This window comes from Sander lucioperca, chromosome 8 (genome assembly GCF_008315115.2).
Source record: "Sander lucioperca isolate FBNREF2018 chromosome 8, SLUC_FBN_1.2, whole genome shotgun sequence".
NCBI classification, from domain to species: Eukaryota; Metazoa; Chordata; class Actinopteri; order Perciformes; family Percidae; genus Sander; species Sander lucioperca.
This window is the reverse complement of record NC_050180.1, coordinates 34,266,003-34,281,215: the sequence shown is the minus strand read 5'-3', so window position 1 is coordinate 34,281,215 and position 15,213 is coordinate 34,266,003. Positions and strand designations below refer to the sequence as shown.

Here is a 15,213-nt window from a genome sequence, read left to right as displayed (position 1 = left end):
GGCCTCCTCTCCCCCAGCTCACCCACACCTGCCCTGGACTCAGATTTATAGAGCCCTGGGTGTTCACAAACACCCCCAACCCTCCCCAAATCTCATCCAAGTATAATGACCGTCAAACCCGAAACCGTTACTGTCTGTGTCTTTCCTGGATCTATCGTCTGGAATCGACCACATCATCCGCTCAAAACCGAGCCTTTCTCTCTGATATAAATACAAAAACAAATCCCATTTGTGTTGCATTTCAAAGTGCACTCTATCTTCCTCCTTTATCCCCGAGACAGATCAAGCATTTGCGCCCCTCTGTTGCAACCCTAAGGTCTGATCTACAGTGATTATGTTTGGGAGGAGTGTTGGATCGATGTGTCACCTTGGGCTTTCGCTGTTCTCCTTCCAAAAAAGCAGCTTTGTTGGCAGCACAGCTCCATAAAACACAACAAGCCATTCATTCCAAATTAGCCATGAAATTTCAGCTCGATTAAAGTAAACAACTTCACTTGATGACTATTGTAGAAAAAAACATCTGCAAGGCCAGGCTCCATCCAGCAAGACTCTACAGAGAAAGTCAGATTTTCCATTTGACGAGTTGAGGAATTTCTTTTTGGAAAGCAAAGCCATGTTATCTCCGTCAAAACACATTCAGATACATTTGAGTATGAGGAATAGTGTGCGGTCTGGGACATGAAAACGGAGTGATTGTTAACACTTTGGGTACATTAAACCTAAATGGCTCAAGTCCAGGTTCCTATTTCTTTCATCCCAAAGCGTCCGCCCTGACATCAGTGACACCCGTCCACATTCGGAGCCCAGTGGAGTGGAAACAGTGGCTCCACTGTTGCTGCTTTAAGTGGGTAAAGAGATATGTTGGTCCAGCGAGACAGGAGGGGAGAGAGGAGCTCAGTTGTGCACAGTCGAGAAATTAGCTATCACAACCTTCCCATGTGTGTAGTGCATCTAGCAGACGTGGAGCCTTTATTATCAGCAGGGGGGGGAGAGGGGTGCAGAAGTGCCATGAAAGACAAATAGTGCTGGGAATGACGTAACACCCAAGTTGAATGCGTTCCATTTACAAGTTGGATTTGTAGGGTTAGCTGTAGCCAGGTTAGCCATTGTTAGCAATACCAGTAGATTAGGCTGTTTTTTAGAGAATACAAACGGCGTAACAACATATCCACAGATAGACGTTGGACAAGACTGTGTGTACGACTGATTTAGTGAGACACAAATAAGACCGAAGTGCTAATAACTGTATGTTACTACAGCTTTCACTACTGTTGATGCACAGAGCAGCCGTGTTGGATTTTGAATTGGCCCATTATACTGCAACCCCGATAGTTTGACAAAAGCCCAGAAGCCCATAAGTCCGGTGGCCCGTTAACTTGAAAACAAATGCAAGTGCAAATGCCCGAAGGCCCGTAGACTCCATAAACATATTCCATAAGGTTCCAGATAATGTATAAATCATAACGTAAGACTTTCCATATCGGCTGATATTTAACTTTAACAGCTCGTGTGTGAACTAAGTTAAAGAAAGACAAGTGGGCTTTTGTTTTCAGGATAACGGACAGTCGGACTATGGGATTTCAGGGGATTTTGGTCCAATGGGAAGTTTTCAAAACTATTGTGATTTTGGACTATTGCGTCGTCGGACCAATGGCATGGCACCACTGAAGACAGTAAGCTAGTTAGCTGGACATGCTAACGATTGCATCTGATGTTAGAGAAGATAAACAGAGTGTTACACTTTTGCTATTGTGTTTTTCATTTTGGAAAGGCTTAAAAAAAAAAAACAACCTCCAAACTCTTTAATTGCACAGTATCGCTCTTAGTACAAACACAGCTTCAGCATGTAGAGAAACCCAAAGCTCGACAGCACATAACGGCACACAACAACCCAAAACAACTAAATTATCTTCTTCAACTGACCAATGTGGAATTCCTGCTATTTAAAAACTAATTAGAGAGCCATTGCTGGAGGCCCACGGGCAGACAGAATTATTAAACAGCATGCATTTCATGGAACTACACACATACGTACGGAGACCTATCTCCACATCTGTATTTACTGCTTATTAAAATACATATCATATGTCGTAGGGCAAATTTAATTTGGTAAATTCCGCTTCATTTTTTGTAGGTACAGCTTTAGCAACATGGCCAAGGGGCAGATCGTTTGAGAAGGGCCCGGTACCTGCAAACAGATCCAGCCTGGGTTAGGAATATCTGGGGGAGCCAAACCACACAACCACAACACAATCCCTCCTCACATCCCTCCGCTTTGAGCTTGGACTTATGAGTTATGAGATGTGATTATGTGATTCCAAGCTTAAGGAGTGCAGATATTGTGATGTCTCTTTTAGAGGCAACGGTGGGAAATATGCCTCACTGACACGCACACACACACACACACACACACACACACACACACACACACACACACACACGCACACACACAGACACAGACAGACACACACGCATGCGCACGCACATACACACACACACACACACACACACACACACACTCATCAACGTGACATTAATTGCCAATAGTTGTGAACAGTAAATGTTTAAGTAATTTAGGATTTTCAGACAGAACAAGTAATTTGGAGACTTCCCCTTTTTGGACTTTTGGACTATATATATATATATATATATATATATATATATATATGTGTGTGTATATATATGTATACTAACCAATAACTAACTATGAAAAACATCAGTTGCAACTTTACAATAGCCATCCAGATAATGTTTATAGATGGTTTACAAAGTATTTTTTAACTACTTAACAAGGTATTATAGTCATCTGTTGCAACTTTATAATAACCATCCAGACACTGTTTATAGACGGTTTACAAAGCAACTAGTAACCCTTAACAAAGTGTTGGGAATATGTGGTCCATCTATCTATGTAATGTTTATAGATGTTTAAAAATGGTTTCTTAAAGGTTTACAAACATTTTTTAACCATTACCAGATACCTAATATAGTATATGAGGGATATAATGTGTGTAACAATAAACTGTTAATTAACAGCACTACTAATAATTAGTAAACATTATTAATTATAATTTCATTGTTTGTTAACAGTAAAATGACTGTTTGCTGACACTTAAATGACAATAAACTAAAGATTAATTAACTATCGATTTACCATCTATTAATGATGGTTATTATGAAGTGTTACCGGTTTTTCAACAAAAGAAAATGCAATTACACATAATTTTGGATCATTATTATTATTATTATTATTATATATATATATATATATATATGTTTAAAAATTTGGAAAAGCTAGAGCAGATAATAAATGAATAACACTCAAAAAGCTTAAAGACAGAACTTGTTAAAGAAGTCCAACTACAATCATTAGATCTGAGAAAAGTCTTTCAGTCACTTTTGATGCTCACATTGATTTTACATTTGTTCTACTTAGGTGGTGCCCAAAAAACGGCTCGGGTGCTGCACCTAAAGCCTTTAAATGGAAGGGAAAACCCTGCTAGTAGCTCTAATGGCTTCTCTCCTTAGCAATGAAAATACACTGATACACCGAAGCAATGCACCAAAGACTTGAGGTGCAAAAGAAAAGTCATAACGAAGATATTTTCTTCAAGAGGTAAAAGTGAAAACAATGACATAATCTCAAAATCTGTTTAGAGACGTGACACCATGTAGCCTCCCAACTGGTCGCGCCATATGTTGTGTAGAGCAGAATTTCTCAGTCCACGTCACCGCGCTTTGTTCTTAGCAGTAGGGGGGCGTGTATAAATATCCCCTGCCCACCTTACTTATGGGTTTCTGTTCTCACACACACACACGTGCAGATACATGCCGTTGTGCTGCAGCTCTGAGACTTGAAAACATTGCTGGGATGTTGGTGAGTGATGGCACACGGGCCTGAGCCGAGGGGACGGCTCTTCAGAGGGATCCTCCGCTTTATCACCTCGGCCGGCCGGCAGCTGAGTACACAGTTGTTACGGTGGCAAAAGGGGCAGTTATAGAGCCACCGCCACCGCCACGCGCAGAAAACAGGTGCATCAAAGCACACCAGAGGAGGAGGGGTGGGGAATTAGGCAGAAATGACAGGTAGAGTGGGAATTTTTCGAAGGAACATGAATACCTTTCCCTATCTCTACCCCTCCTTCTCTTCTTCTTTCTAACTGCATCATCACTACGTTTGTCCTCGACTAAGGAAATTCTTTGTCGACTGACACTAATGCGACTTCATCGACACATCTCTAAAACAAAGAATCAGGCAAAAGCACCGCTCTGAATCTTGGCCCTGGGAATAAGTCATTCAAATGACAAATCGTCTAATGAGATCTTAGTCGACTGACACCAAAACGACGGATTAGTCGACTAATCGACTAAGAGGGGACAGCTCTAATCATCACACTGCTTTTTGGATTTGCTCTAGAGTTTCACCCCCCCCCCCCCAACTCACCTCCCTCCATTGTTTCACCAGCTTTTAATAAACTAAAGGGCAGATTCCTGACTAGAGTGAGGAGGGGGGACAGACCAACACACACACACACACACACACACACACACACACACAGTTTGGCATGCAGAGTGCCAAGCTCTTCCACTGTCTACTGACGCCAGCTCCTGAAACACACACACAAACCTACTCTTTTGTCTCTCTCTCTCTCTCTCTCTCTCTCTCTCACACTCTTTCTCTCTCGCTCTTACCCTCCCCACGCGCCAACCTCCTAAAAGCTAAGCTCCTCACTAAATATATCCCCCCCAGTAAAGATAAGACAAACAGTGTGGATTTGAGAGCCGTGTACAGCCAATGACAGGCAGCAACGTGAGCCGGAGCTAAGCTTGTGTTAGCTTTACAATTTCGGCATCTCAGAAACAGCGGAGAGAGAGAGACGGAGACGGAGATGACATATACGTATGAATATTCTCCGATTTCTATTTCGTTCTGACTAATGTTCAGCGGGGCGTTAAACAGAACCCCTCATCGTGCTGCGTCAACACACATGCGCCTCGAATCCTAAGTCGGCCTCCTCCTCCTCTGTTCTCTCCATCCTCATCAGAGCTGCAGGCTAAAACCAGTGCATGGAACCAGATCAATCCTCCATTCAACGTCAAGCCCAAGGCTCGCTCTCTCTCTCGAAAAAAAAAAAAAGAGCGAGCGTGCGAAGGAGTCGTAGGCGTGTTTGTTTTATCACGCTGGACCAGGTTTCTCCGGGCAGCGCAGATCTGTCACATGCTTGTCTGGCAGGGCGGCGTTTACGGATCTTCTCGATGGCCTGCGGTTCGTACAGAGCATCCATTTGTCAGAAGCACATTCCTGCGGCGGTGAGACATTGTGAACTGCCTATCGAAGCTTCAACACTGTCCAAATAAATACACTCACAATGGGCCCCAGTGTGTGCGTGTGTGTGTGTGTTTGCATGTGTGAGAATATGAAACATGAGAGCGCAGACACAAAACCGACCGTGCACTGCTCTGCTGTTTATCTGCACCTGGCTGAATGTGCGATGTTTCAAACACACCTCCCACTCCTCTTCCTCGCCTTTTTTTTTTCTTCTTTCTTCTTCTCCAAACAGTTCAGAGGTGAACTTTTGGTTTTGAGGCGAGGATGCAGACTGAAGAAAAACACACAAAAGAAACGCAGACGGTTTCTGACTGTACAAACTGTTTCTCATCTGGTGTCACTGGAAGTGGAGAGGGATGTCTGCATCACACAGTCTCCATCTCTTCCTCTGGTTTTTTCTTCCTTTTGTGTCAGACTCCCTGTCACTCTCACCTCCTCCAGCCCTCTTTCTCCTCTTCTCTCCCCACTCTTACACATCTCAGTTTCATTCTGTTTCTCCTATTTATTGTGTCCTTCCTCTGGCACTGCGTGTCCTCCGAAAGGGTTCACCGTTCCTGTCTCTCTCTCTCTCCGATGTTTTTCCCCTCCCTCTCTCTTATTATCCCCCGGTCTTTTGTAGCCACATCTCACATTTAAACACCTTCTCCCTCTCTCTCGCTCACACACGCACGCCTCTCCTTCTCAGTTAGATGGAAGTGGTAGCTCGTCTCCTCCTCCTCCTCCTCCTCCTCCTCCTCCTACCTACCACAGAGTCCATTATATCTGTCATCATCTCCTTCGAGCATAAGCCAGCAGCCTCAGGGCCCCAACAGAACACGCCAAGTCAATCATACACTCACGGACATAAACGCACGCACCTGTAAAACACATATCCGTGCATATCCAAAGATATTCACACAGCTATTAACCTCACGCTCCGGCACACACACACACACACACACACACAGACACACACACACACACACTCACTCCCTAGAAGCTCTGCGAGCTCCACTATCCTTCCAGCCCTCGCTGTCAGTGCCTGATTAGCAAATCCACCAGCGCCAACACAAACATGTTTCCTCCTATTACACGTCATGTCACACTGTTTTCCTAATCACAACCACTTGCGGTGTTCTTGGACGCATGCGGGGCAGCAAATACCTGCAATAAAAGAGGAATGTGCACCTGAGTGAAGGGGATGTGCAGCAAAGAAAAAAGGGGGGAGCAGAAGTTTAACTCAAACTCTGTGCGAGCGTGGCCATGTATCATGCACGTACAGCGACGTAAAAAAAAAAAAAAAACGCATAAAAGAACATGCAACATTATCTCACATCCAGCCAGTAGTAGTTTACGCTGAAATATTCTACGGGCTGTCAACAAAAGAAGCCAGAGAATAGAATATATCTTCAGCATATTGGGTTTTAAAGAAGAAAAGAGAGTGCGCTGATTCTGAGGTGTGACTCCCAGGCTGGCGGTCTTACCTTCAGCGCCCAGCGGCAGAAAGACAGCAGAGGTATCCAGAGAGAGGTTGAGATCCTGTACGCAACACTGGATTTGTTGTTCAACTATTGTTTCCCAGCCAGCTCCTCTCTCCCCCGGTTCCCACCTCTCTCTCTCTCACACACACGCAGATTGTCTGAGCGCTATTCTCTCCTCCCTCCCTCTCACCTCCTCTCTCTCTCTCTCTCTCTCTCTCTCTTCTGTCCCACAGTCACACACTCTCTCACTTTTTCCTGAACAGGGAAATCACCAGAAAGAGGGAGCAGCCTGGATGCTCTGCCTGTGAGGACGGTCGTCACATGTGGATCGTGACACAGCAATCGTATATCATACGCCCTTCCCCTCTCTCTCACACACACACACACACACACACAACACACACCAGCTGACGCACCGACACGCTCCACAGCGGCAAATGGGAATTCCAAGGCTGGACGGCTCTGCTCGGCCCCATCAGCAGAGAGCTGACCAAAAGCTGCAGCCAGTTTTACGAGGTCAGGGTTATAAAACTGTTAGCAGATTTAGTTTATTTAAAAACAACTGGCCCCCGCGGCCTTCCTTTTCACGCGCTTTCTCCAACCCTGACATGGCGGGTGGGGGGGTCGGGGTGGGGAGTGTGTGTGTGCAGGTGGGGTGGTGTTTTAGGGGGAGGAAGCGAGGGGGGAAGAAGAGGAGTTAAATAACTCACCTCAGAAATCTGCTCCTGATCGGAGCATCTGTGCCTTAAACCTGAGATTGTCCTCCACCTGCCAAGTAAAAAAAGTTAAATGTACGCTTGGATATGTCATCGAAAGAAAAACAAACGGCGCAGAGCATGTTCGACTTCACTCGTCATAAAAAAGTTTCTCACACACGATATATATGAATCTGAGAGAGAAAAAAAGCAAATGCATTCATCACATATAAAAAAAAAAAATATACAGGACCCAGAGGGTCAACTGTTAGCACGAGTCATTTTGGATTATTTGTCTTCATCTGTAAACAATTATATGTCGGTGCTGTGCCTGTATGTTTGGGGAAAAAAACGATGAAAACATACAGCAGTGGAGCCTGGCGCAGAGTAGCGACCTCATCCATCATTCTCACATGGCTCAACATGAAGACAGCCACCCTGAAGATAGGAAAAGGAGACAAAACATGATGAATGGAAAGCTCATAATGAGGGAAGGCATCACTGTTACTCCGAGACGAAACAAGCGATATATTACATCAGTTGCTAACATCTCATCATTTCTGGAATGTTAGCAGTTTTGGTGTTTTTAAGCCAGTTTAAGTTACCAAAATGAACAGTGTGATATCAAAAACCTGACTGATAGGTCATACTAATATAATCCTCTGATTGGAGTGTACAAAGAATCGAGAGGGAAAGAAGAACGCAGACAAATAAGTCACATCATCTCGTGCCCGAAGTACTGAGGATGCATTTTTTCAACATGCCTCACACGGACAGACAGGGGGGGGAGCGCAACATGACAAAATAATAAAACATTTTAAAGCCTGATTAAATGAGAAAAGGGTGGTCAAAAAGTGTGGGCAAAACACTGAATGCAATGCCAAAATAGGTGAAAAAGAATAACATGAGCTGTGTGAGGCTACCAGCACATGTTCAGATACTCATTGTATCTCAAACACACACACACACACACACACACACACACACACACACACACACACACACACACGTCTTGGTATGCAGAGTCAAAACTCTCAGGGGAAATAAGGGGAGCAAGCACCACACTAAGTAGGGCTTAGTGGGTCAAAAGTTTAAGAAGCACAATTACCTGAAAGACCTCGGCTGACCCCCAAATCTCTCACCTTCTGTTCCCCCTCACACATGCACACGCACACCTTCGACAGAGGCGATTTACAGCCGGCAGCAGGAGAGGGTGAAAACCTATACACCACCAACAGGCTCCTGGAGAGAAAGAGAGCGAGAGAGCCACGTTAAGCACAGTTTGTGTTTTGATTACACTTTCAGGCCTTGTAAATGATCACCACTGCGAACAGTGTCAAATTAAACGGCCATAACTCACCTGGACAGAATACCACCGCCTGTCCTTGGCTTACTCAGCTTGTGTCCACATGAGAGGTCGTGACAGGAAGTAAATGGCTTCAGATAATGTATCATAACATCACATTAAGAAAACGGCCCGGCGAAGCCAAATGTGAATCCCATATGCGGAGGAGAAGAGGGTGGGGTGAGAGGCAGAGAGCGGGGTGGGAACAAAAACCCGCCAGGAGACAACAGAAGATATACTGAGCAAAAGGAGGGGATTCACTGAGACATATCGCCGCAAAAGCAGCTTGCTGACAACTTGTAGAAGAGCTTTCACTTTCTGTAGCGACAGTCGAGTAAATGGAAAGTAATGTGACGGCTTGACCCTTTTACTTCCTCCACTATTTATCCAAATTACAACCCGGCTACAAGTCCATCTTAGTGATGTGTCACCGCCCAGTAAGCATTCTTTGGAACATACCCTATGGCTGTTCACACTAGTGATTAGGCCGCAGGTCAGGTTGCACCCTTGTTACATCTGCGAGTCAACAGCCAGTGACTATACAGAGAGTGACGTGGCAGTTGTCCCTGTCTCGATCACGTCCCACCTTGGCTGTAGGCGGTCCGACATGCTGTCCCCAAGAGCGCCAACAACTGAGATGTGACTGGACCTGACGTGACGTGAGTCATCTCCTCATCAGAAGAGGATTAGCAGGGCAGGGTCACGTCGCAGTTCAGTCACACATTTTCTGGCCTATGGGCATGGTCTCCCTAACCCTAACCCTAACCCTAGCCATGTTTGTCTATGCTTCGTTGTACAAGAATTTAGGCTGATACAACAGTAAAACTCTGGTCCCCTAACCAAAGAGTTAAATATCTCTCTCTGTCAGTTTCCAACTAAAGCTCTCTGTTCTTAAATTCAGTGCGGGAAAGCCTATTTCAAGCCGGTTCGTATTATCTGTGAGGGGCACAAAGCTGTGGACTGACTGGTGGTGGTGGTGCACAGACAGATTCAGCCTTCATTTATTTGATTGCTTTCCAGTCTTATTTTAAGCTACAAGAAAAAGGTGGGGGGAGACTATAATTTTGGGAGATTTATGTGGACCGGTGTGCAACAGAAAAACAGGCGTGTTTGCATCAAAAATGGTCTCCAATGGGAGCCCAAAACCTCACAAAGAAAGTGGTTGTAATTTACAGCCGATGTAGAATAACGTTTATAACTCTTTTCTTGACCAGGTAATGTCACAGCAGCTGCCAAAGACAACTGATGTTTGATGAGTGTACCAGGTTCTGGTTGTGGAGTTCAGGGGGAAACACGGTAAGCCAGTACAAGTGCTCAGAACCAGGGGACAATGTCTAGTACAGGAATAAAACACAACGATATCAAAGACGGCGCTGAGGACACAGTGAGTGCAGACCACAGTGTAGCTTAACGATCTTAACACACAAATACGCATAGTCATGTGCATGATATTGCATGGGCAATGAGAACAGCAGCCCTGGGTGGTGGGGTTTGTGGAGAAAGAAAGGAATACAAGAGAGAAAGTGAGACAGAGATAGAGGGAGATATGGAATAATAAGAGAGAAGCTAAGTGTTTCCCCATGTGCACCCGGGGCAGTGGCTGACCCTGCAGAGCGGGGTCTAAGCCTTAGCCATCTCTCCCTCCACCCCCTCTCTCTGTGCCAATGCCCATAGGCACTGAGGAATCACTGGAATGAGGGAGAGCGGCCAAAAACAGTCTGCTAAACACTCTTCATCTCTATAGAAGCGCCGTTACAGAGGGCCTTCACTTTGTCCCAGACGGAGAACACTTAGCAGGCTGCTCCATCTTTTCTACAGCCCTCCTGAGACATTGATGGGCTCCAACTGACTGACTTCTTTCTGGTAAGACGCCAAGAGGCAAATAGACACCACAGACTGTTAAAATAATGGACGTAGCAGCAGTGACGTCACCCATTGGTTTGCGCACTATTGAAGCCTCGAGTTTGGCAATTTGGCCAAATCAGAGTATCTTCAAGAACAGGAAGAGGGTTCCTGACACTAACATAACGTGATGCCCAACGTTACGTGTGCAGCACGTATTTAGCATTCAGGTCAAATATCCAAATGTCAGTTTTATGCTAACTATATTTCTGTAATTTAAGATAAAGCGATTTTGACACGATGCAACTTGTGTTATAGTGGAATGTGGATGAATCAGAAAGCTATGCGGCATTACGTTCGCATGTGCCCTGCTAACACAATGCTAACATTAGCTTACTAACAGCTAACTTGTCCTCTCTGGTAGACATAGGTTGCTAAAATAATCCTTTGACATGCCTAAATCTGATTTTTTTTTTTTTTAGCTAGCGACTGTCACGTCATAATCCTCAGGTTAGTCTATTGGCCGCCAGCTGAGGTGGGTGTGGCCTACTTAAGTCATAGAGCAAATAAAGTAGAAATGAAGAAGACTGGCGAAGGACATGTTGCTGTGGAACAGAGTCTGAGAGACGAGAGTCCGCAGAGAGAGGATGAGTTTCTGATTTGTCCTGATATCTCCCCCACCAAGTTTGTGTTAATGTTATGTCCGTGTCTTTGAATGTTAACAAATGAACTGTGAACTGAGTGTCAACGCTGTTTTGACACCGCCCCGACTGACGAAGGCCGAGGAGCGGGCTAGTCGGCGTCGTAGCTGAGGACGCGCCGAGCCGAGGGACGCCTGGTAGGCTTCTAACCCTAACCTTCAGTCGGGCGGCTAAGCTTTTAGCTATTCTGGTTTCAAATGCATGAGCAAAACCAAGCTCTGTAATCCCTTGACATAACAGAGAAATCAAGTTTCCCCAGGGTGTGGTTTATGCTGTGACATTACTAACAGCTAACTTGTCCTCTCTGGATTGACATAAGTTGCTAAAATAATCCTTTGACATGCTTAAATCTGATGTTTTTAGCTAGCTACAGGCACTTTGTTAGCGTTTCAGCCCTTAATTGCATAATGTGGCGCTGATATTTTTTCCCTCCCATGGGCGTGGCTTTCAGAGTTTGACGCAATGCGCTCTGTCTCTATACCTGCAAAACTAATGACATTCCCATTATTCACATTGTACATTGTGTTTAGTGCAAATCTACAGAGCTGATGACATGGCTGTAGACTCTTAAGTCTGCTAAATTATTCATCAAACCTTTCAGTTTTGAATGGAAAGAAATGTTTATATATATATATATATATATATATATATATACTGGGGTTTTAAGTTGTGTATAAACATACTGAAGCAGATCAATTTTAACATGAAACTTACATTGAGATATCCACTGACAGAAGGTTATTCAGAGTGAACTGTAGGGCCAAAAATTTCTGCTCAGGGGGAACAGTTCTGAGAAAAACATCTGAACGCAGGTGCTCTGTGATGTGTGTGTGTGTGTGTGTGTGTGTGTGTGTGTGTGTGTCTGTGTGCTTCCAGGTTTAGGATTTGTTGTCCTGAGAAAAGAAAGGCACGCAGCCAGTAAACAGAAACTTCCCCCCTCTTGTTCTCAGATATCTGTTTAGACTTCATAGATTAGCTATGACTCCATCAGACTTGCATTAACCCTCGCATGCGTTCACACAAACATACGCATGCATGAACGCACACTTGCATGTGCGCACTTAGATCCTCTTAACCCGAGAGACATTTATGACCTTCCTGTATATCGTTTTTTTACAGTGCAGTGGTCCTGAGCAGAGCAGCAGTAAAGCGGAGCGAGAACAAAACAAGAGAGCTAGATTCTTTACAACGAGCCTCCATGTTCTGCTTCTCTGACTGGAGCCAGAGAAGACGGCAGAAAGCAGTCACTCAAAACCACATCGACAAAACATGGCGTGCTGAGACGAGACATCATCGGGGACGGTGATTCATGACAGTATTTATCCCTGCGTTTGGTGCAAAGGTTAGTCAACGTGATGGTTGAGCGGCGACAAATTATTTCTTGCACGTGGATAGATGCCGAATGGCAACGTATACAGCATGTAGACCACTATCAAAAAAATCCAATAAAAGCAATGAAACTATCTACATAATATCTACATAAACTATGTACATTCACATCAACATGCTGCATTACAATCATTCAAGGTCTTTCCCTGCCTGTGTCTCTCTCTTTAGAATATTCTTTCTGACAGGAGACCTGTTATGCTTTTCTGTATTTCCTGTCATGTTTATAATATTGCAATGTTGGATGGTCGTGTTAAACGTGGCCAAAGCTTCACAAAATGAGGTAAACGTATCTAAAAGAAATCGCTGTGAGCCAAAACCTCAGATTTCATTGTTCTGAACGCTCAGGTTTCAACAGTTTTTTTCCACTCTTGGCTCCGTATTACATCATACCGAGCTGGTTTTTCATTTATGGTCATCTTCTCCAGGCAGGCATGCTACTGTCGTGTTCAGGTTACATATCCTGCCACATGTACCTACATGCTAACGCCAGGGAAAGCTGTAATTTTGGCTGCAGATGTTGTTACTTTCCCCCAAATTTTGGACCACATTCCTGATGGAACATGTTTGGTTTTGTAGTTTTTGGTTTAGAAGCCTTTCTTTAGTGATTTTTGACGGTAGAAAGTGCTGCTATATACTCCATTACAATCCACTGCTAGCTACATGTAGGCCTAGCTACACGCCAACGCTGGGAAAGCTGTAATCTTGGCTGCCGATGTTGTTAATTTCTCCCGAATTTCAGATCACATTCCTGCCTGAACATGTCCAGTTGAGTAATTTTTGGTTTAGAAGCCCTTAATGGTGATTTTTGACGATATAAAGTCTCGCTATATACTTGTAGCCAGTCTCCGTCTGCAACGGACTGTACAGAGATAGCAGCAGCAGAATAAAAGATGCGGAGACTCTGGAGATATGGAAACGCTGACCAATCAGAGCAGGCTGTGCTTTTTCGGGAGGAGGGGGGGGGGGTCTTAAAGAGACAGGCGCTCCAGCAGAGTGTCTCAGACAGAGGGTGAATGCAGGTGCAGCAGTCATGGGCAGTATGAGAAAAAAATAAGTGTTTTTTGAACATTAAAGTATGTACACATGTTCGAGTAGAGACACAAAATACAAGTATGAAGGTCTTCTTTAAACATATTCACTGGAATGTGACAATCCCATGGTATAAGCCACTCAACCACCCTGACACTGCTGTATCTTATATTTAATAAAGAAATAAATATTAAAGGATGAGGCTGGTGATATTCTTCATGTCAACAAATCCAATCAAAAGACCAAAACCAAGTATTACCTCTGTGCCAAAGGGCTCCATTGTTGTCCAAAAACTATTAAAAAACACCTCATTGCACTGCTGCTGAAAACCACAGGTTAGTGTTGGTCTTATTATTAGATTTTATGACCAGTCTTATCCTTTAATTGACACTACATGTGAAAAACAAACATACTATTTGTGTAACCCTAAAGGATGCTCTGTACACAATACGTTGCAACCGGAATATTCTGAGACCAATGATGAGGATGCAACTCATTCAGTTTGCTGTTGCTGTGCCACAGAGCATGACAGGGCAGAAAATGGAATGCGTGGGTGCAAAGAGACGGAGAGACTGATGAGAGGAGGGAGGCGGGGTGTCGAAGTTTCTCCCTCGCTGTCCACCCTCTCTCACAGCGTGCTTCCCAAGGCCAAAAAAAAAAAAGACGGCCAAGTAGGCACTCAGGAAGCTCCCTGCCAAAGCCGACCGCATCGACGTCACCCTTTGTGTTTTGGCGGCAGGTGACTGGGAAAGCTAATATTTTAGTATGTGTGAAAGCAGACAGAGAGGACCCGATAATGCCCGCGGTGATGTAATGCACTGTTTCTGTGCTCGGTGTGAAGGGGGTCAGGCAGGACGTGTGTGTGTGTGTGTGTGTGTGTGTGTGTGTGCGTGTTGGTAACATAGAGGGGGATTGGGTGGTTGATTACATAATGTTTGACTCATCCCCTTACTAGAATTTGCAACACAGGCTCTGATTACAGTGGCGCCTCAACCTGAACAACCTGTGCCTTTTTATAGTCTAACACACACACGCACACACAGACGGCCAAAAATTATCAGGGTCTAGTTCCTTGTAAATTAGCCCTCTGAATAGCTCACTCCTTCTAACCTCTCTGTATGTTTTCATCCTATTGATAAGAGAGAATAAATCCCAGAACTGTCATCAACCATAAACCACTGATACTGCAATAATAAATAACTCTTTCCTTTTCACTTTTCTAACTCAACATGTGAGATTTAGCCCTGACGATAAAAAGGTTTTTGTGGCCTGAACACACTTCCTGGCTTTTGGACTCATTACAGCTAATCTTTATCTGTGGTTTCCAGACCTATTGGATTCCATCTTGTTTAGAGCTGCACAGATTGAACAATTAATCAATCAATTAATCGGTTTGAGCCATTTCTTCTTGAAAAAAAAAGGT

The 15,213-nt window shown here is 44.3% G+C and overlaps 1 protein-coding gene across 4 annotated transcripts in view; it reads right to left on the bottom strand.

Annotated features, from left to right (window-relative positions):
• LOC116050743 (norrin cystine knot growth factor NDP) overlaps positions 1-9,201 on the bottom strand; it is a 30,057-nt gene extending 20,856 nt beyond the window's left edge. The window contains exons 1-3 of one of the 4 annotated variants that reach the window (XM_031300977.2): positions 8,627-9,201; positions 7,851-7,922; positions 7,500-7,557 (exon numbers count right to left, since the gene is read on the bottom strand). The gene's annotated coding sequence lies outside the window, so the exon portion shown is untranslated. Of the gene's footprint in view, positions 1-6,792; positions 7,165-7,499; positions 7,558-7,850; positions 7,923-8,592 lie in introns of those variants that run through there. The other 3 variants (XM_031300966.2, XM_031300985.2, XM_031300996.2) reach the window with 3 other exon arrangements.
• Positions 9,202-15,213: the final 6,012 nt, after the last annotated feature.